This window comes from Rhipicephalus microplus, unplaced genomic scaffold, assembly GCF_043290135.1.
Source record: "Rhipicephalus microplus isolate Deutch F79 unplaced genomic scaffold, USDA_Rmic scaffold_274, whole genome shotgun sequence".
Classification (NCBI taxonomy): domain Eukaryota; kingdom Metazoa; phylum Arthropoda; class Arachnida; order Ixodida; family Ixodidae; genus Rhipicephalus; species Rhipicephalus microplus.
In genome coordinates this window covers 109,430-132,366 of record NW_027464845.1, presented here as the reverse complement: position 1 = coordinate 132,366, position 22,937 = coordinate 109,430, and the positions used below count along the sequence as shown (strand labels likewise).

Sequence of the window (22,937 nt, the reverse complement as noted above, 5' to 3'; positions counted from 1 at the left end):
ATTCTTTAATGGGGAAAGTGAAGAGAAAAGCGCGGAGCTGTTACTGTCTTTCTATACGAAGTCACCGACACGGCTCCGCGCGGAGGAAGGGGGAATGGGACGTAAAGATTGAGGAGGAAAGGCTAGGAGGAGAAGGACACAGAGGACTGTCTCGGAACGCAGCCCGCACTGCCCCCGGGAAAGGGAAATCAGTCAGGCGAGCCGGGATGGAGAGGGAACAGGAGCACCACGCGGCAAGAGTGAGAGGAGGTGGGCGTGGCCCGCAGTGTAAATAAACACCGCCACGTGGATGCGGGGCGCGCGATGAGAGCGAAGCCACAGAGGTGGGGGGCGTAGCCCGACACGTAAACAAACACGGTCACGTGCATGCAGGCCACACTAGAGGCGCACGATGAGAGCGACGTCGCCGAAGAACTCAAGTAGGGCCTCGAAGGCCCGCATGAGGCTCGAGCGGGGGGCCTGGGGAAACCGGAGGTGGTCGAGGCTCACGTGTGGAAGTCCCAGACGACCGTAGGCGTCGAAGAGCCGCCGGCGTTGTTCAGTGTAGCCGGGGCAGTGAAGCAGGATGTGCTCGATGGTCTCCTCTGCCGGGCATTCGGCACATGAAGGGCTCCCGCTGCTGGTGAATCGAAACCGCCTTGCAGCCGTGCGGGAACAGTCGGTGCGAAGCCGAAGCAGGAAGGCCCGGGCACGCCTGCTGATGCCGGTCCGCGGCGATGGTCGTGGGGGATATCCTGTAGCCACACGTGAGTCCGGGTGTAAAGCGCGCACATGGCGCGCAATACGTAGGTGCGCAAGATCGCTCGCGCAGATGAACGTCGAAATTGGTGTGCTGGGGTGGTGAGCCTCCTTGGCGAGTGCGTCCACTGTCTCGTTTCCAAGTAGTCCAACATGAGACGGCACCCACTGGAACACAACATCACAACCATTCCGGACGATCACCGCGAACTTCCGCGCGAGGCGTTGGGCAACGGGGGCGCCACGTTCTCCACGAGCAAGTGTGAGGAGGGCGGCGCGAGAGTCACACACCACTGCTACCGACTGGGAGTTCAGCAGCAGTGGAGGAGGCACTCAGGGGAAGACGGCACTTTACACGGATGCCGAGGGATGGGGCGAAACAAGCGGCTGCCACAGAACCGTCCGCTGTGACTGAGCCGTCGGTGTACAGCAGAACTCGACCGGCGAGCCGCTCCTCTATCGTGGCGACAGCCTCCTGGTGGAGGGCAGACCAAGGTGTGTGCTTTTTAGATCTGATGCCAGGGATGGTGGTGTTGATCTCGAGACCAGGATCTTGGTGCGGCGGGATCGAGATCAAGCCGCAGTAAGGCGGGTCGGGCACGAGCGCAGCGTACTCCAAGGCGCGCTGACCCATGCCCGAGTGGGGACGATCAAGGAGTCGTCCAGCCAGGCGTCGTCTGAGGTACATGCGGTGTATGTGGCGCAACGCACTGCCTCTCGCCCGAAGTGAGAGGGACGTCTCGCCAGCCTCCGCCAGGGTGGGGCCGATCGGCGACGAGCGCGGCAGGCCATACAGGCGGCGTACAACGCCACGGTGGAGGGTGTCCAGCGCGGCCCATTGCACAGGTCGTAGTGTGACAAGCGGGACGGCATAGAGAACCCTGGCCGACGCTACCGCATTGAAAAAGCGCAGCGCGATGTCCGGGGAGCAGCCCCTGCTATTGGCAAGGATGCGGGAGGCCATGCCGCCAATCCTCCGTGTGTCGCTGCGGATGGACGCCAGCGCGGGGCTCCAGTTAAGCCGGTGGTCGATTGTGAGACCAAGATAGTGCACTTTGCGCTTCCACGGAAGTCGGTGGCCGCGAAGGACGAGCTGCGCACCGACGAAGCACCTCGTGCGCTCCGGGTGGACGCGCATGGCCTGCGTCTTGGCGGCTGAGAGCTGGAGACCGATGCCTGTGACGAAACCGTCAACTGCGTCAATGGCAGCTTGGAGACCCTCGCGGACTTGTTGACCACAAAGGGTGGGGCCACTGGTGAAGAGTGCGATGTCGTCCGCATAAACCGCAGCGCGCACCTCGTAAGCAGTGGCTCGCGGGATGTGGTCGATGAGGCGTGCGAGAGCTGCATTGAACAGAAAAGGGCTCAGCACACTGCCCTGCGGAACACCCGCTGACACCACCCGAGGACTGCTGAGTTCGCCGGCGACGCGCACACGAAAAGATCGGCCACTGAGGAAAGCCTCAACGTATCGGAGCATGTTCCCGCACACACGCATCTCACGAAGGACGTTGAGGATGGTGTTGTGTGGGAGCGAGTCAAACGCACTCTTTACGTCGAAAAGCACGAGGTATCCCGCCTCCCCACGGTGCTTGGCTTCCTCAAGAAGGCTCACGACGTCCGAGATTGAGTCCGCTGTCGCTCGATGTGCTCTGAAACCGGACTGTTCAGCCGCGAGGAAATCCAGAGCAGAAGCGATCCATTGAAGGCGCTGGAGCGCCATAGCTTCGAATGTTTTCTCCACGGCCGAAGTGAGCGAAACCGGTCGGTAGGATGAAGGCTCGGACTCCGGCTTCCCTTTCTTGTGGGTGGGAATTACTAAGGATTCTCCCCACGATGCTGGTAGCGCCCCCGTGCGCCAGATGACGTTGTAAGAGTCAAGCAGATTCCGAAACTGGGTGGGATCCAAGTTTCGGAGCATCTGATACGTGACGCCATCACCCCCCGGCGCTGAGCGGCGCCCCCGAGAGTCGAGGACATCGCGAAGCTCCCGGATGCTGAAGTCGGCTGTGCACAGCTCGCCGATCGCTTCCACAATAGCTGGTCTGGAGAAGAAGCGAAAGGGCGTAAAGAGTTCGGGCCGTGCATGTGGCGGCAGCTCGGGCATGGTAGAAGCTGTACTGGCAGTGGGCGCACTCGCGAAAGTGTCAGCCAACAATTCGGCAAGTTGCGCGGTGCCGATTCCAAGTGTGACCGCGCTGGAGAGCTCCGGATGCCGAGGCACACGGGGGCGGAGGAGGGCTCGGAACACGCGCCAGGCACGCCGTTGGTACAGCGGGTCGTCGAAAGTGCGGCAGAGGCTGGACCAGTTGCGATTCCGTTGTTTGTGGGCGTGGCGTCGACAGACCGCGTCGATGCGGTTGTAAACAGTCCAGTCCTCTGCCTTGTCCGAACGTTCCGCTTTGCGCTGCGCCCGGCGGCGAGCTGCGCGCAGGTTAAGGAGCTTAATGTCGGGCACGGGCGTGCCCGTCGGCACTCGCCATACCGTCGTGGCGGCACTCCCGCACTGCACAATGTGTTGGAGAAAGTCGCCCACGACTGTTCACTCCAGCACACAGTTCGCGGAAACGAGGCCAGTTCACAACACTGTACACATTGGTGCGCGGGGCGCCGGTATAAAAGGGCTCCAAGAGGATCGGATAGTGATCCGAGCCCTCAGTGTATGGCGCGCGACGCCACGAATAGTAGCAGTCGTCCGTGACAAGGGTGAGGTCAAGCGCACTGCGCTTGATACCGGGTTGCACGAAAGTGTGGCTGCCGTCGTTGAGGATGTGTAGGCCAGCACAGAGGGCGGCATCCATTAAAGTGCGGCCACTGGCGTTTACACTCGCGCACCCCCACGCCGTGTGATGGGAGTTGAAATCCCCACACAACACAGCAGCACCTCCGAGGCGATTGACGAGCCGCACAATGAAGTCGGCGTCCCACTCGCGCGACGAGTGAACATAGACGCTCGCGACACAAGTGTCTGTCGTGCCCACACGCACCCTCACTGCCACACACTCGACGCCCGCACCGACGATGTCAGATACGTCGAGATGCACTTGGGGAAGGCGCGCGCGCACAAAGAGAGAGGCCCTTGCCAGGCCCTGTGGGTGCGCCGGGTCGTTGCAATGCGTGCTTAGGCGCACGCTGTTCCTGCAGCTCGTGGCCCCGTGGTAAGCCACATACCCTGGTAGGTTGAGGGCCCCATCACGAACTCGCGTTTCTTGCAGTGCCAGGACGACGAGGTCGCGCTGGGGAAGTGAGCGGGGGAGCTTAGAGATACGGCAGCGGAGGGAACGCACGTTCCACTGAAAAATCCGCGGCCGTGTCTTCTTTGACGCACTATCCATGGTGTGTTAGGTCTTGATGTGCGCGCAGAGCTGCGAGGCAATAGTCGCGCGTCGTCGTGCTGCACACCGTGGTTTCGAGGAGTGCGCGAAGAGCCGCGGCCAGTGCCGTCATAACCGTATCCCTTGGGTCTTTTTTGGGAGGGGGGGGGGGAGGGGGGGACATGTAGGCTGTGTGGCGGCTGGAGCCGGTGCTGCGGTGGCATTGCCCTTCAGGGCATCGCGGAAAGAGCAACCAGAGCGTGTGGAAGCCGTTGCTGTCCCTGAGGCCTCCCGTTGAGTCGCAGCTTTGGCTTGTTGGATGGCCTCGCGGCGCGTAAGTTTGCCGCCTGAGGAGGCGAGTAGAAAGGCGGCCTTTCGCTGCAGCTGCCATGACTCGCAGCGAGGTTCGTTCGCCGGGTGGGAACCCTTGCAGTTTATGCAGCGGGGTCTTTCTGACGTGCAGGGACCCTCCGTGTGGTTCCTGGCGCAACGGAGGCAGCGCCTGTCGCGCGAGCACATTGCTGTGGCGTGTCCATACACACCGCAACGCGCACACTGCAGTGGACGCGGAAGGCGCGCCCGAACCGGCCTCCGTTGTTTGAAGAGCGAGAGCTCGGCTGGCACCACAGTTCCCTCAAAAGTAATAACAAGCGTGGAGCCGCGCCGCGCACACGAAAGGGTCTTTGCCGCTGAAGAAATGTTCGCGGCAATGCGGTCGAGGGGAATGTTTTCATCCACCTCAAACACCTCCCCAACACACGAGTTGAAGTCGAGCACCTTTGCCTTAACTCTTTCATGCACAGAACTTTATTATTGGAGGGAAACAATATTTTATTGAAAATATAGATTAGCCTTCGTCCAAAAATGACTTTTATAACACGGCAAAAAAAATCGGCACATTGGTCTAAAAGAAATGAGGTGGTCACCTGAGAGAGAGAGAGAGAGAATAAACTTTATTGGGTTCCAGCATGCGGGATTCCCTCCGGCCGCGCAGGGCGTGGGGTTCACCCTATCTCACGTTACACTAGAAGTCCTAATGTCACGCGGGCCTAGACCTCAAGGCCTTCGTGCCCCGTCGCCGCTCGGGTTACTGAGGGTGTCCCCCTTTCGCCTTTGCAGCGCCAGTGCGACCTCGAGCTGCCGGACGGCCCTTCGCTGGTCTTCTGGGTCCGTAGACCCCACACGCTGTTCTACTTGCGGCGGTAACACCGGACCACCGTGCAGCAAGTGTCTACAGTGTCTATAGATTAGCCTTCGTCCAAAAATGACTTTTATAACACGGCAAAAAAAAAATTGGCACATTGGTCTAAAAGAAATGAGGTGGTCACCTGAGGTGACCGCCGTGCAGCAAGTGTCTACAGTCACTTTCGGTGGAACGCTGCAAAACAGTCCTTGCTTCCCCTCAGGCACAATGGGGCGTTGCACATCTCGCACATCCATGTCGTTCTCAAAGGCTGCGATTTCGTGCTGCACATACCACACCTGCGCTTCGTGCATCTCTTTGGCTGATGCTTGCTGTGTGTTAGACGTATGGCTGTATCCACATGTGGCTTAGATTTTTTAATCTGCACTGTGTTGTTTGCGCTTGATAATGTGCCCCTCTTACAAACCTGGCCTTCCGCTGTGAGAGATGTCGTCACACTTCTCCGGAAATCTTTCATGGTAAAGTGCTCCACTCCTTCAAGTTCACAGTGTATCAAAAAAGCATTCACAACGCAGCAATCCAGTAGGTGGAAAAAGATTCTGTGCCACCACTTCCATGATTTTCTGTCTATTTCATATTGCCCTTTGCGCTGATCAAATTTGTCTACAAAATTCATATTATGGTTGTAGTCTTGCAAAGCCGCCGGACAGGACACCTTGCTCAATGTCCCATCCTTGTTTTTCCTGTCCACTTCAACTTCATTGGAAGGGTCATGAAAATTTTTTAGCAAATAAACAGTCCTCTTGTCCTTCCATTTTAGACAGCAGAAGCCGTCGTTGCTGACACTCCAGTCTGTGTCGCCTCTTTTCATCGATTTGTCAGCCTGCAAGCATGGCAAGTTCTTTCTACTGGAATTCACTGTCCCACATGCGAAAATGCCATCGTGCAGAAGGTCTTTCAGGAGGTTGTAGCTCGTAAAGTAATTATCGAAAAAAACATGATGCTGCTGGCCCACAAGGTCATGACATAACTTCCTCACAACTTGTGCACCTAGCTCCTTCTGAACACCGTTCTCAGATTTACCGGTGTAAATATCAAATTTTAGATTATAGCCACTGCTGGCACAAAGCATCCACACCTTGTAGCCACGCTTCACAGGCTTCTTTGGCATATACTGCTTCAGCGAGCTCCTTCCCTTGAACTTTATCATAGATTCATCGATGGCGAGCAGCTCGGTGGGCAAGTAATTTTCCGCAAATGTTTTCGATAGTTCAGTGAGGAGTGGACGGACTTTGTACAACTTGTCAAAGTTGGGGTGATCCCTCGCTGGCTGCAAGATATTATCATTCAGATGCAGGTGTGATAAAAGCCAGCCGAATCTGTTGACAGGCATAACTTTCGAAATGAAAGGATCATGCAAGTCAGGCGCAGTAGACCAGTAATCCCGGTCTTCTTGGGCTTCTTTTGATCCCCATCAGGAGATTGAGCCCTAAGAAGGAACGCATTTCTTCCAATGTGGTGGGTGTGTATGGCTTGCCCTGCTGCTGAGCGTAAAGATTTGTTTGAAATACCAGCAACTCCATCAAGGACGGCGTCCAGAATAAGCTGAAGATGTCATAAGGACTTGTTTTCTCTACGTTTTGGATAGAAAGTGGCACCCCACTACATAATAAAAAGTCCAGCGGTGGCGACATTTTATAGGAAGGACTCCACACAGGTACCTTCGCAGTCATGACAGGAACGTCATCTTGTTCGCTCTCTGTATCGGAAGACTCTCACACTGCAGAGATGGCTTTTCTTGCCTCAAGTCTCTGTTTGCTCGTTTTGACAGCTTTATCATTTACTTCATACTCAGGGTCACTGTCACTGAAGTCGTCACCTCCTGCGAAACTGTCCGAATCCGATGGTATTTCGACAAAGTCTTCCGCTGAAACACCAAAAACAAATCATATATTGCCGGCCGTCCAGACCCTTCATGCATGGTGGTTACCCTAGGGGACCACAAACTTCAGCAACAAAGCGCTCTCGAATAAAAGAGCGCAGCACTTCAATTCTACTTTCCATAGTATAGGCAACTTCTACAACACTCTATCCTGTGATATTAATTCACTACAAAGAGGACTTACCTTTCTTTCCATAAAAAACTCTCGAGTCCATCGCGTGCTCGAGTCGAGACCAGCCGGAAGAAAACAAAGATAACATGTGACATCCGCCGTCGAGGAAAGTAGCGCCATCTCTGTTGTAATGTCAAAAGCTTCAACCGGCGCGCTGTTTGAACGTTGATATGCGAGACCTGCGTACTTCAAGAGAAAAAAAATGAAGAAAAGGTGGTTACATGGGGTGACCACCATGCCGGAAAGAGTTAACTCTGACATCAACGATGGCGCTGATCTCAAGGAGAGCACTGACATCGGAGTTCGGGGCGGTGTCGACAGCGACGAGGTTGCGGCGATGATTGACCCGCACGCGTTGTGTGGCTGGGAAACCGGCGAGAAAAGCAGCAATGGCGTCCCTCGATGCAGCCAGGAAGTGCGACTTACGGCCGAGTGGTCTAAAAATGATCGTCCGGCCGTTGGGGTCAGCGGTGTGCTTCGGTGGTGTCTGCCGAAGAGGGGCGTTGACCTCCGCAACCACCTGAGAGAAGACCGGGCGTGGTGCCCTTTCCTGCTTTCTTTTCGGCTTTCTCTTCTTTCCCCATGGCTTTGGCAGGGAGGGTTGGAGAGTCGCGCAGAGTGTTTCGTTGCCGGGCGCCTCGGTGGTGGGATGAGGAGGAAGGCCTGTAGAGCCAACACCCTCTAGAAAGGCAAGGCCTTAGCTTTCTTCTAGTGACGTCAGGCGATAGGGCGGACTGGTAAAAGTACGGAGCACTGTTCAAGAGAGGTTTTCGCATAGAATTACCAAGTGGGCGCTTTTTTTTTCTTGCAAGAACGAGCATGTACGTAGTTTAAAATAAATTTCACTCGAAGCAAATTATAAGAGCGAAACATTTATTTACACAAACTAGTTTCGTTTTGTGTTTGCGCTTTATCAGCAGCTGTTCACCTATTTGTTCTGGAGAGTTGTGGCTTTCCGTTTTTTTGCCTTGTCAGCAGCGTCAAGAAGTTTGTCGTTGAGCTTTCCACAAACGTTCTTCAGTAAAATGTTAGTGCTGCTCCGCAGGATGTGTTTCAGCACTGATTCGCTTGTGTGACCGTTCTCACAGGTGTCGAAGTCAGATGGCTCTTCGTTGGCCAGCAAATGCAGCGTCAGCTCCGTGACGACCTGGTGCTGTTCGTGCATCAGGAGCAGTTCCGGTTGCGTAGCGAGCTGCTCTACGACAACGTAGCGGTGAGCAACAGCATTAAGCGCAAACATCGATGGGTAAACTAGACCTCCACGGTCCAACTGCTTCACGAGATCGTAGTGTTCATGGGCGGCCGACACTGTGATTGTCTTATTCACAGTCAACACGTCCTTGCATTTTGCACAATTCAACCTTTTTAGGGTGGCGTACACGGCATATCCTGCAACGTAGACCAGGATAGGAAGGACTTCCTGTATCTTCGACAGCGTCTCGCTGCTGACAACTACGTTGCAACTGGGATGTAATGCCTCAACCTGCTTTCGTACACATTCCCAATGCTGCTCAGTGGAAATAGTCGGTAAAGTGCTCTGCAGGCGCAGCTTGTTTTCCACTTCATAAATCTGTCTGATAGAAACATGATATTGCGCACCAGCCAGTTGCCTATACTTTCCAAAGCGGTCCTCTAGGCAGTCCGTCTGTATCTTGCCCAAAAGAATATAGGTCATTTTAAGCTCTTCGAAGCAGTACCTTGCGAGCTCCACAAGCGCATAGGTAGTGTGCTCCAGGGCAGCGTGAGTCTCCTTTGTCAGAGTACCTTTGTCAAGGCCTTTGTTTTTCCACTTATCCAGCCATTTCAAAAGCAAGAGCAAAAAGTCAACTTTTGGATCGTTATCCACGGAAAACACTGGCTGTTGAAACTGGTCTCTCAGCCTCTTCCCCTTCCATGGAGTTTTCACATTCACAATTTTCCACCACTTGAGTATGATGTCGATGAAAGTAGCAGTGGCCTCAAATGAGAACAGGTTGTGCTTCGCTCCAAGAGCACGTAACGCCACAGGTAAGGCATCATTGAAGATTTGCAAGGCAAGCTTTACGTTTTGCCTTTCAATATTCCACGGGTAAAGGGCTTTTCTCGACAGCCCATAGCCATATTTCAACAGCTGGTCACACTCTTTGCTGTGCAGATCCCTGATTGTCGAAAATGACGCTGTTTGCATGCGCTCTGATTGTGCTGCGTCTGTTTGCATCTCAGGGAAGTAGAAGCATACTTGGTCATTCTTCTGGTTGATCCAGTTGTTTCGTATGCATTTTAGTATGTCTACCGGGTCTATAACGAAGAACAGCGGCCTCGCAGGGTCCGACGGGTGTTGATACACAATTCTGTTGGAAGGGGTCGATTCGAAGTGAGACATCGCTTTCTTGTTCACGGAGTTGTTGTCACTCACAACACACACAACGCGGTACCCAATATTTTCCAGCCCGCAAATCACATTTTTCAGCATCTTGTGCAGGAACTCCGCGTCTAGTCGGTGCACGGGCACGATGTGCGCAACTTCTTTGAATTTGCATGTCAGGCTGCGCACCATGAAAATTAGCGCACAGTTTGCAGCTTCAACTGAGTTAAGCGCAGCTCCGGTGATGTTACCCCCTTTATAATCAAAGTAAGGTTTAATATCGATTTCATCGACCATTACGGTAACAAAGCGCTGGTCGTCTTTGAGGTCAGAAATTCTTCTCGCCATGTAGGTGAGGAATGTTTCGCTCTGATGCTCTTGTTGAGGGTTCATGCCATAAGAAGAGCATACCGATCTGATCGTCATGAGATGCGGCAAGATGATACTTCCATGGCTGCGTATGTAAGCGTACGCATGGGGCGATATGGTGAAAAGAATGCAACAGAACACCATGAAATCTGCAGAGTAGCGCCTGCGCTGTTTTTTCGCTTGGAACAAGCTGACTTGTTCTCGCAGAAATCGAATGCAGTCGCCGTCGTCTTCTACGTGGGGCGTGGACAGCTGATCCAGCAGCAAACAAACAGCCTCGCAAATTTCTGCGACTGAGTCGGACATCAGGTCCCCGTCCCACTTCTCGATGCCTTCGAGGAGTTGTACGATACGGCTCTTACTGTCAGCAATTTCTGGAACGACCAGATTTGCGCCAAACTTTTAACTTTCTTACCGCTGTTTTCATGACATGTACCGTCACGCTCATGTCTCCTTTCACGCAGACAGAGTACTTCAGCCACGGTGCTTCATCGTCGACGATGTGTATAATGACAAGCCTTTCCTCTTTTTCTATTATGTTCCAAAACTTCATCTCTTTGCTCCGCAAGTGGCCGATAAGTTCTCCTAAAGAATGGACGTTGTCCTCTTCATGTGCCCTGTTAAACATCTCCTCGGACTCCGCGATAGCTTTTTGCATAGCAGCATGCTCCATGCGCGCCCTCTTGGAGTCGGGATCTTCTCTTCTGGTAGTTTCCCTAGACAGGTAGGTCGGACAGCTCGGGAACTTGGACGGTACAGCGTCCGGGCGGAGGCGAACATGGGATAATGGCACTGTAATTGTGCGGCCAGTAGTTACATCGGTATGCGAGGCTTCTCGGATGATGTCCTCCTCTCTGAAGTGAAGTTCGCATACCTACCAAGGAAATTTACATACAATGAGCAAACCAATGAGTATTTGACAAAGTGCGGCTTGTGAACCACTTATTCGAGCATATGCAAATATTGAATTTACATTTGCAATGAAACAACAATGCTCTACCAGAAAGAAAGCTTACCCTGGAATTCTCGGTCACGGAGAGGTCTTCCCGTGGCACAGCGCGTATCCACGCGTTCCTCAGAGTTTGATCCCTTGGGAACTTGAAAACGTGCACTTTCGTGTCCACGGTGTAGTTGCCACGGCATCGCGGCACACAGCATTTGCACGGCATCTCACCGTCGCACCTTCAACATTCTGAAGCCGCACGTGCGTTGCTGCGACGTGCTGGGACCGGTCGGCTTATCGCTCCCGCCGAACCGGTCAAGCAGGTCAAGCCGCCTCTTGCAGCCGCCCCATTAGCTGACGTGGTGCGACTGGAAAGGGAGGAGAACTGAGGCCTTCTCCCTTTCCAGTTGATGTTGCTCCAGCTGTTTGCACAGACGACGCTCCGCCACTCCCCTTTGAGCAAGAGAGGAGGAGGGGGCCTCCTTGCCCAGCATGTTGCTCCTTCGCTACGTCACCCGGAGTGGCGGAAGAGAGGACAGCAGAGAAACTGGTTCTGCTGAGAGAGGGGGCTTGCTCCTGGGCAAGGGAAACACTCGGAGCGGCCGGCGCGCGGCCTGCCTCTGTCGTTTGGCTGCTGGCTGCCTGGCTTTCTCCCCTGACGTCATCGTGGTGGGCCGAGAGTACCACAGCAGGGGTTTCCCCGTTCTCTAGAGAGGCTGAGTCATCAGAGGGCTGCCGAGGCTTCTGTCCCCTCCTGAATGATTCGAAGAACTCCCAGTCTATTTCGATGCCATGCATGACGTCAACCTCAAAGTCTGTGTTTGGCAAGGAGAGGGTGCCTGCTGGGGAAGAAACGAGACGGAGCTTCCGCAGTATTGAGGCCGCACGCTTACGGCGGGCTCCTGTTGCTGCCAGCTTTTTCGGCTTAAGCCTGTTTCACATGCGAGCGAACGAGCGGCAGCGGTCGCAGCGATTAGCGGCGGGAGGACGCCCGGACGCGCGTTCGTTTCACATGCGCCGCTGCTACCGCTGCTCTTCCGCGACGCCCGCCGCTCTAGCGGGCAGTGTTGTCCGCGGAATCCGCCGGTTGACCGCTGTTTTCAGTGGTATCTGAAAGCCGCGCTCTCCTCCAAGTGTCCTTCCTTTGGCGCCCCGTGCTACGAGGTTCATCATCAATAGCCGCTCGACTTTTAGGCGTCTGTACACTGATTGAACTATTTGTAACACGAATCTTACAACAAATAAGCAACGTTTGCAGTTGCTTTTTGTTTTGTCCTGGCTTTTTCAGGTATGATTCGTGTTGCGCGCTCATATAACCGACCATGGAGAAGCAAAAAAAAAAAAAGAAAGAGTTTGCTTGTATGGGTTTATTATACAGCTGTTCCGGGTAGGTGAATGCTTAGGAACTGCGAGCGTGTTTTGCGCAGCACTTCCCATGTTTCTCCGATTCATTGCTTTTGCTTTCAGCGTTTTAACATTCAATTGGTAGCCTTCGGCCGTGTAACTTAAATGCATGCCCCTAGGCATGTATTGCTATACTGATGCCTGAAATCAACGGCTGTTCTTCGTAATCTGTGCATTGTACATTGTGTCCGCTACCCAACGTATGTTTGCTGGCCAGCCACGCATTCCGGCACTATAAACTGGCCAGTGCCGCAGGACTTGTCGACAGCCTGCCAGCTTGAGCGCTGTGCAGCGCAGTAGGGGACGTGGGGACGCGAGTTTGAACACCAATGTGCTTGAATTGGCCATTCAATAAATACAGATACTGACGCATGAAGTTCACTGCCTATTTCTATTTTATTTTCAATCTGCACTCGCCAATCGTATGAACGCAGTGAAAGAGGACGGCGCCCCTCGCTATAGGTGGAGCAAATATGGAGTAGATCCATCTTCAAATCTGTGCGCATTTCTTGTGGTGTGCTTTGCAGGTATGGTTTCAAAGACAAAAGAAATAACCCGTTAGCGTCCATCGGCTTTTGAGCCACAATGACGTTGCGCACTGCGTTCAGTTCATCGTCGACAGTTTCCAATTCTCTTTTTCGCTGCCGCTTTGACCTTTGTTGTGGCGTCGATGAAACTTCCTCACTTTCTCTTGGGCAGCTGGCAGCCTGTAATGGATTGGAAAGTGGAGGATTGGAAGGCGGTGGATTGCAGGGAGGCGGATGGTGGGGTGGCGGATTAGGTGGTGTTGTAACCCGTTCTGGTACGCTAGGTTGTTGGAATATAAGTTCAAACGGATTTCTTGTGGCGGGGCAGTTATCAACATCTGAACCATTCCGGAAAGCTTGTGATGGGAGGTCGAGTGGCTCCACAGGCAAGGATGTTGGAACCGCTGTTTCCTCACTGGCATCCATGTTACTGATGCTCCTGAAAGCAATGTATAATTCAGTAAATAAATGACTATACATTACAAAGACGACAGCAAGCATACGAGTACTATGTTACATTGGCTATTTAAAACTCGTGCTTAATATTGCCACCTGATATTTACGATCACGTCACGTACCGCCTAGGTTCCAATACGTCTCTGAGGAAAGTCATCTGTACAGTGTGCGGCCAATATGCTGTCTTTAATGGAGCTGCAGCACCGCTCTTTTTGATTTTTTTCTCTTCTTTTATATTTTTCCTGAATGTGTCCTTGAGGTTCTTCCAACGTGCTTGAAGTTCGTCTGCTGTCACTGAATAAGAAAAATTTCACATTAGAGCAAATCTTTTAGAATAATATATGCCTGGCACATCTATTTTGAAACTATAAGTAAAAAAAATAAGTCTTTACATGAACAACGTCTACGAAAAGAAAATGTTCACGAACGGTAGAGAAATAATCCCATGTGTCACGTGACGCATCTCGTTCCTAAATTTTATAAAAGCAAATGGGAACGTGTGTGAGCATTCAAAATGATGAATTGATGGACTTTAGTGCCACCCCATAGCTCCATGCTTGGTTCTTCAGTTATGCACACACGCACACATGGTCGTATACACGCAAAAAGACATTGTTTACTTACCAGATTCATCGACTTCTTTAAGAATCTCGGCAACTTTTTCCCAGAGGATCATCTTCTTCTACTTATTCCGGAAATGTTTAATCTTTACGTCCCAAAGAATAGGTCGTTTAGCAACTTCAGCAATCAACAACTCATTGAAAGTAGCGCGAGACATTTGTGGGCTGGGGAGAGGACGGATGTCGTCTGCTACTCAGTCGGAGCGAGTTGTTCTGTGGAACCAGTTCCTCGCAGCGCGCGCGTCAACTTCTCGACTCCACCCCCGTCATCACGTGTCAAACGACGTCACTGGTCGCTCTGCCGCTTGTGCCGCTAGCGAATTTTTCCAACTCGGGCGAATTTCACAAGGGTGTCTAGTCGCCGCGGTAAAAACCTGTTTTAGCCTTGCGCGGCGGCTGTCGCTCCGCTGTTGGACCAAAATCGCTCGCATGTGAAACAGGCTTTAGGCCACGGCCGGGCTAGAGAGCGAGCGGCGCGCTTTTACGGCCTTCGCAAGACGCCTAGTTCCTGCCTGCGGCCGCTGCTAGGAGCTGGCGCTGCGGGCCAACCAGGCGGACGCGCTCGTCTACCACTCCGCGCGCGGGCGAGCTATGCGCGACCTCTGCTCTTTTTTTTATTTTTCACTACAATCACCGCTACTGGCGTACGCAGAAGGGGGGTTAAAGGGGGCCGGGTAGGAAGAACCAAACGAAGACTGCGTGCCCATCCCCGAATAATGGTTTCTGATCTTCGGCTGATTATTTGTGTCGCACGCTACGCACCAGCCCACGGCCGGGCTAGAGAGCGGCGCCGCTTTCTCTCTAGCCCGGCCGTGACCAGCCATACGCGACTTCCATGTATGTTCTCAAAGCGACGATGAGCCATTTTGCAATTTCTCTGAAGAAATTAATGAAATAATTACAAAATTCGACAGAACGTGGAATCGCCCTAACTTTTTAGTGTATCGTGAATAAATTACAAGCTTTGGCTTTTTTCTGTTGTGTGGTTTAATTTTTGTGTACTTTTTTGGTCTTTCACGCTGCCCTCCCTGCCCCCCCCTCTCCACCTTTTCTGAACTGAAATCCTAAGTACTCCGCTATCGTGGGTGCCCGCCATCGGGTGCAACAAACAGAATTGCTGCAAAATTTTGCTCTCAGTGCAGCGTGATTCATTCGCCTTGGCTAGTTTCAATGTTTCGGTTTCATATGCAGGTTGAAGTACTTAGCGGCGTACTCTAATTGTCATAGGTTACGACTTAAAACTTGCAGAGCGTTAGTTAGAAATCTTTAAAAACGCATGCCGAAGAAAAAGCATCGGGGATAATCTGTGAACTGAAAGGCACCAGGCAAACTGGAAACGAGTTTATTATATGGAAACGAGTTCGAGCACCAGAAAAATCGTCTTCGGCGTGACAGAACAGTCTTGCACAAAAGAAACGTTGTTCGAGCTGGAGAAGCTTCACAGTCGGAAGTGCTTCCTCGACGGCTTATGTGTATGGTTCATGTGCTTTTCATTGTCGTCGGTGACTCGAGTGGAGTGATTCACTAAAAGGACCCTGAAGAATTTGTCAGCAATCAAACTTGCTGACCGTCTTCCGTGACTATTGTCAACACTTTCGGGGCAGTTCAGCAGAGGTACGTTCTCAAGATGCGGTCGTACGAGCAGCTGTAGAACTTCGAGAACATGCGTGCATGGCAGGTGTTTTGCCATTTTCTCGAAGAATGTGACGATCCCGTTTAAAAGTGCAAGGAACTCTGGCCTCGGGTAGGCAAGGCCGCTTCTGTCCTGGCCTCTCAGAAGCGCGTACAGTGGCTGATCTTTGTCGCTTGTAGTGAGGAGCATGGCGCAAGATTCGCACCAGAAGTCCGTGATCAGTTTCGCGATGTAACCGCCGACGTAGGCCAAACCAGAGCATGTCACAGACAGTGGGGGAGCGGAGGTACATTCCCTAAGCTTTTTCAGGTCGTCAGAGAACGTCACCGACAGGCTACTGACTAACTTGTCAACATCAGTGTCGCACGTCACGACTTCAGGTGGCCTTGCAAACTTGGATTTTACAATTTGGTCCAAAGCAGCCGTCACAGCCCGGGCGTCGAGCATGTCGTTTCCACCGCACATGTACCTGACTCTGCCGAATACTGCTTCTATGGGGTCGCTGTTTAGCTTCCTTATTAGCACGTAGTTGATGCCTTGGGTTAGGAGGTATCAAGTTGTTTCCACTGTTGACTTTGTAGTGAAAAGCAGGGCCTCAAACGTTTCGTCGGTGAAAGCGCCCTTCCCAGAGGCGACTGAGCTTGCTTGTACTTTCTTTACATAGCACGTGAAGTCATTTTCTAGCCACAAAAGCCGGCCATCGTCCACGTCTGCAATGGGGGCCTTCTGCCCCGTTCCCCCGAAAGAGGTGTCGTGCATATCAAACCAATCTTTCATTGTCCTCATGAAGTGCACGGTGGAACTTGCTCGCCTAAATGCGGAGAGTGCAGGGTCATTGCGGGAGTTTTCTTCGAAGTGTTCCAGTGCTGCACAAACCTGTGGGGAGAAGATCTGAACCGCACGAAGTACATTCATCTTCTCGAGGTTTGTAGGGTAGACGTGCTTCCTCGTCAGATTCCTGGCAAGCTTGATTGTCATATTCTTCTGGTGCTCGTACAGCTGTTGTACGAAGGTGCCACTAATCACACCTGAGCCATCCGTAAGCTGTCGCTCCAAGAACTGGTTGCGCACATTCTTCAGGACGTGGCAAGGATCGAAGCTGAGCAGAATGATGCGGCTGTCATCGTGTGGGTGCCTCACGACTGTTTGCAGAGAGCCACTCCCCAAGTGTTTAAACAAGGTGACATTGGCTGAGTAATTGTCAGTCACAATGCGGGTCACAACGAAGTCACAGAATTCCACCGCAGCGATCACCTCTTTTGTCCACGTGAGCAGGTCCCTGCCGCTCAGCTGTTTTGTGAAGTAATACGAACAGGGAATTTTGTACTTGCTTGACAGGCCTTGCAATACAAAGCACAAAACTCTGTTCGCGAGCACTTCCTTCGAGCTGCTGGGCGTATCACCGCCGGGCTTGTCTTTAAGGCCAAACACAGCGTCGGCCTTCCTGTCATAGATGCACTTGGGTCTGATGCTTGCTTCATCGATTATCAAGGAGGCCATATGCTGCTTGCTGCTCAGCATCGACGCCTCGGAAACGAGCCTCTCCTTCATCGAGGTGCTCATTCCGGATGTCGTCGGGGATGGACCCATGTACCTTTGTAGAGTACACTTTGCAGGCAATGTTAAAAGGCCCGATGTGTGAGCGTAGTCATATCCTTTCGGCGAAATGAAACGCCATATTACGCACTCTCGAATGAACTCTTCAGGGTAACTGTCATGCTTTTTCCCATACCTTCCGATCTGATGTAGAAGGAAAACGGCCTTTTTTTCCCCTCGCTCAGCGTCTGCCACAATTTCCTCAAGTGCAGCCAAGTGCCTGTTTGCACGGTATGCCTCGCTTGTCTTTTGTTCAGCTCTTAGCAGAGACAGAGACTTCTGACTTTGAGAACGGTGATAGGCGACTTGAGAACGCAGTCTTCCAACCATAGAAAGGTACCGACTTGCTCGCTGCGCATCATTGTTAGTGGTCTGGGTGGAAACATTTGCAGACGGCTTGTCGAAACTCTCCGGAGCATCCAAACCCGCAGGTAGTTCCTCTGGCTCTGCCTTCCGCTTAGTTGGTTTGCGAGGGGGTAAAGATTGTCTTACGACTGGTTCTTTCCGGGGCTTCTTCGCACTTGGCGCCAAGTATGCGGGATAATCTTCAAAGACAGTTGGCACGGCTCCGGGAAGCAGCTTTCTTATCCTGCAGTCAGGAGCGTAATCGATCTGACGGAAGTGCCTGCTGCATACGACAGTCGACGGCGACCTGTCGTTTATTACGAGGTTCTGCCTTGAAATGTTCCGCTGCCATTTTGAGCACAGTTCTTGATCCACAGGGAACTGGTGGAACGAAACCCCCGGCGTTTTCCCGGCACGCGATTTGCAGTACGGGACACAACAGTACACCATCACAGCACCTGTCGAAGCATATACACTGAGTTCACTTTTTTATGTTGAACAACATGCAGCGCACTGCGATGAATTTCTGAAAACCCACGCCTTCAGCCTCTCTCCGACCGAAGAAAAGTAAGACGATGTGATTGCGGTTAAATCACAGAAGCACAAACACTGCGAAAACAGCCCGCACGTGCGTCGAAAGCAGCCTGCAAATGCAAGCGCGCAAGCAGCGCAAGTGCCAGGCAAGGGTTGGCTTGCGTAGCCCCCGTGCGGAGACCGGCGGAACTGTACGTCGAGACTCCTCCCCTTTGTTCTCGCCGCCGCTGCGGAGGCCGTATGAAAGCGCGCGCGCCGCTCGCTCTCTAGCCCGGCCGTGCTTAGGCGACGCAGTTTCCTCCTTCTCGCTGTCTGTTCTTGTGTTGGGGGAGGAGGGTGGCGTTTCGTGCTCCCATGAAGAAGACGACGAGGGAGAGGAGGTGGAGGACGAGGTGGTGCTGCCTTCCTCGCTATCATGGACGTCGTGTTGGGAACACGACAACATGGCGGCTTTGGAGCACGTGGTCGTGGGGACTACCGGCTTGAAGCTGCTTGGTGTTATTCCACTCTTTGCAGTACGGCCAGAAGACACTGGGGCGGCTCGGTTGAGTGGCCGTGAAGTGGGTGTGGGGATCCCAGTCTTGCCTGTGGTGTGGGCAGTGATGCCAACCTGAGGCAACGCTTTATCCCTAGAATGACCCCTCAAAAATCCCTAGATAACAGACAAAATCCCCAGATTGAATTTTTTTTTTCTTTTCGCACGTTGGTATTCACCTTTATTAGTCTAAACGCAGCTTGCTCTTCGCCTCGTTTGCTCTGAATCTCATTATAGTTAAGATATAGCTTACTAGCAGCAACTGCAGCTCTTTTTTTCAATATTTTCTGTGGAGCGATGTGAATTCGCTTCTTCAAGCAGACGACTCTGATTTCACAGCAACGCCTCTGGAAATGCTCTTGCAACAGTCTCTTCTCTGTATTCGCAAATTACTGAGGCAGCCGGCCGAGGCTTGCAGGACGACGAAAATGCTGGACATCGTGACACGTAACCCTTTGAAGTCTTAATCACCATACATTTCTTTCTTCATCCGCTTCAAATGCGATAAAGTGATCTGGAAGGTGTAGCAGGAGCTGTCCGTCAAGGTTCTTTTTGCGTGCAGCAAGCCGCACAACGCGTCTGTTGACAGCCTGTTTCTTTGCTTTGTTTTCAGCAGATTTACTTGCGAAAACACACGTTCGACCGCAGCGCTGGAGTGTGGTAGACACAAAATGTTTTTCATAAACGCTGACAACAGGGGAAACTCTTGTGATCCATCGCCTCTTCGCATCTGGGATACGGCGTGCCAAAACTGGCTCGCAGTCAAGCCAGCGTGCTCACTCAGGTCCATGTTGCGGAGGAGACGCCACTCCCTGTCCAGTTTATTCACTTCGTTTTCTCTCACGATCAGGGGAAATGAGACCGCAAGGGGCGCGATTGATGGAATCGTCTTTCCCATGACAACTTTCGGGTCCAGGACTCGAAGGTTCTTCAACTGGTGACTTTTCAGGGGGAACCGCAAGTATATCTGACGAGCGGCTTCGATGAAAAACTCTAAGCACCGCAGCCTAAAGTTGTGAATCTGGTCATCGTTTAGGCCGTGTGTGCCACCGGATAGCGCTGCAGTTGGCTTTGCTCCGAGATATATTTCCTCTAGTGGCAGGAACTTGGCGGGGTCTTTGTACTGCACATCGGACCACGGCGTGGCCTCCAAGTAGTCCCGCTTGATGTAGCATTCGAGTATGCATTTTAGCGTGCCCGAAACCTTTTCGTGCAGCAAGTGGATTCTGGTTTCCTCAGACTGCATTTCTTTGTTTAGGTTTGTAAAAAAAGGCAGCACGTACTCAAGAAACTCGAGGTAAAGTTTAGTCGACGGGTTGCTAAGCTTCTCGAGAATGGCTTCTGCGGCAAGCACGCGGTCCTCAGTGGCTGCTTTTTTGAAAAATGAAATCAAGGCCGGCATCTGCTCAAGTAGGCGGGTAACAACAACTTGGAGGGACAGCCACCTGGTTTGGCTCAGGTGCAGTAGCTTATGTGGCTTCACCTCTGCGAGTTTTGGACCTCCTGGTATGCAGACATCTGCTTGGGAGACAAAAAGTAGTTGTACACATCGCGGGCCAGATCCTCCACTCCTCTCGGTAGTGTTTTGCACGCGTAGGAGGCACAGAGATGGAAGGAATGGCAAATGCATTTCAGAATGAAAATTCCTGGAATTTGTGCTTGCAGCATCGATGCGACGAAATGATGAGCACCCATCATCACGTTTGCTCCGTCCGCCGCGAAACCGATCAAGTTTCTCTCGTATAGAATTTCTGTGCTACTAAAGACTGCCTTCAGACTGCTGAAGAGAGACTGGGCGGTTCCGTCGCTGACTGGTACCAAGTCAAGAAACGCATCCACTACGTCGCCATTGGCATTCATCACTCGGACGACAAGGGACAGATGCTTCACTGTTCCCTTGTCAGTAGATTCGTCGACAAGCAGAGAGAACTTCTGTCTGCGCAAGAGTTCACAGATGTCTTGGCGACTCAGCTCTCCAAGAACATTTTTTACGATGGCAGTGCACTTCGTCCGGCCACAGCTCACATTCTTTGCAATTTGGGAATCATCGCATGCTGCTTTGACAACGTCAACTAAATGCCCCATGACATTAAATGGCAGGTTATGCTCTGTGATGAACGCTGCAAGCCTTATTTCCGCCTCTTTGACAGATTTGTCTAGCTGAGTTTGCCCACTTACTGCAGGCATAGATGTCAGCGTGCGGGTCGATTGCAAGCTTGCAGCACTGTTCCTGTGTTTGGAGCTTGCGAGGTGGCGGTCGATTTCCGATTTTCCACCTTTGCAATCAGCGTTGCATGACTTGCAGTAGAAGTACAGGGGCCCTTTTTTACTCGCTGCTAGCCATCCCTTGTACTTTGGTTCAGCTTCCCATCTCGTCAAATATTTTTGATCGTATGCTTTCGCTTTCTTTCTACTCGGCTCACCTTGCTCAAAGTCTCTTCGTCCAGAAGTTGCCATTTCACATGGAGCGCGCCTTCACTTTGCACAGTGAAGGTGCGCGGCGGAGGTGAATTTCGCGCGTTTTTTCGTGCACTGTAACTCACTATTGCACTTTCACTCGCGAAGCCAAGTAGTCACTCGTGAAGACAAGTTCGGAAAAGTTCCTTCCAGTGTACAGCACACCTCAGAGTTTCCACAGTTGCACTTCACTTGCAAAGAAAAGTTGTCACTCGCGACGACAAGTTCGGACAAGTTCCTTCGACAGCACACATCAGAGGTTGTTACTGCGAGAACCTCGCGTCATAGAAAAAGAAATTACTTTCTCAATGCTCGCGTTACAGAACCAAAGTTGCCCTCTCTCGGCTTGCACAACACCAATGCTCTTTTAAACGAAAAAAATAGAAATAGCGAAGGAAAGTTAGAAATGAAAAATAGAAATTAGCAAAAAATTACATTCTTTGCAGTTACTTATTATTAAAAACGCGTGGTTACTCAGCAACACCAGTCATTAAGCTGCATAGCGTTTCATTTCAACACTCTAAGAAATCCCTAGATTTCACAAAAAAGATGCCAAATCTTTAAAAGAGACAAAACACCCCTAGGTCTAGGGATAAATCCCTAGGGTTGGCATCACTGGGTGTGGGAGCCCTTGGCTGCCTGGAGTTTCCGAGCCCTGGTGAGAGCCGGGCTGGGGCAACACCACCTAGCACTAGAGAAGGCCTGTGCAGGGCTGCGTGACGTCACCGCAGTGAGATCGGCCTAAAAGTCGGCTTCACCTAATGCTACGCTTTTTCTTTTCAAAATGGCATTTTCCCTACTTTATTATTATTATTTTCACGGTTTTGGAGCGCACAGAATATTTGCATTAAGGAATATTTTCAGTATGTTTTAACTAAATGCTGGCTTGAAATAATTCATCAGGCACTCGTGAAATTTTTAACAGCATGCGCAGCCATTTGGTGCAGTTTAAAAGAGGCTTAAATTTTCGTTGTGAGACATATTTATTCGTGATACATCATAATCCAAACAAGCAGAACAATTCATAAGAAAGAAGATTATGCTTGAAGAGTACTGAGCTTCCGCCTCGCAGCCTTGCTTTCAATTCCTTTATTTTCAACTTTGTTCCGCTTTGCAGCCTTGCTTTCATTCAGCTTGTTATTTTGAACTTTGCACAAATTATTCAGCAGCGTATTGGCAGCAGCACTGAGAACATAGCTTAAGACAAGTTCAGGTGAGTGGCCACCATCGCAGAAATCCAAGTCTTCATTGCACTCAACAAGGGAAGTCGCGAGGCTTACAAGAACTTCCTTTTGCTTTGCGCAAGCAAAAAATTGTGATGCGTACTTCGGACTTTTCAGCTTGTCAAGCTCAATTTCCATTGTGAGCACGGCATTCACAACTACCGCTTGTGGAAATTTCAGTCCACCACGCGTTGCATTAGCTATCAGCACATCATCATCCAGTTCAATGGTTCGATTCTCAAGGGTCAAGTTTTCCTAGCAGGAAAAGCAGGCAAGTTTGCTAACTGCAGCATATGCACAATATCCTGCTACATATGTAATAGCTGGTAGCATTTTCTCCTTCTCCTTCACATCATCGTCCATCACTGCAACATCAAGCTGCTTAACAAGGAATTTCAAATCAGTGGTAGGAATGCAAGGTGCAATGGTATCCAAGTTGGGAAGATCAAGTAGCTTCTGAAGTCTCAACTTCTGCTCGGATTCATAAATCTGACGTATCGAAACGTGGTATTGGGCACCAGACAGCTGCCTGTACCTGCCAAACCTGTCTTCCAAACTGTCGGTTTGAAATTTCCCTAGCAAAACATATTTGAACCGAAGTTCTTCAATGCAATACGTTGACACCTCAACAAGGGCATGTG

The 22,937-nt window shown here is 51.7% G+C and overlaps 1 long non-coding RNA gene and 1 pseudogene across 1 annotated transcript in view; one reads left to right on the top strand and one right to left on the bottom strand.

The window, feature by feature from the left end:
- The window catches only part of LOC142793090 (uncharacterized), an 87,980-nt gene that overhangs the window by 45,447 nt on the left and 19,596 nt on the right, over positions 1 to 22,937 (top strand). The gene's annotated exons all lie outside the window — the stretch shown is intronic.
- Positions 8,239 to 11,379, bottom strand: LOC119187655 (uncharacterized; annotated as a pseudogene).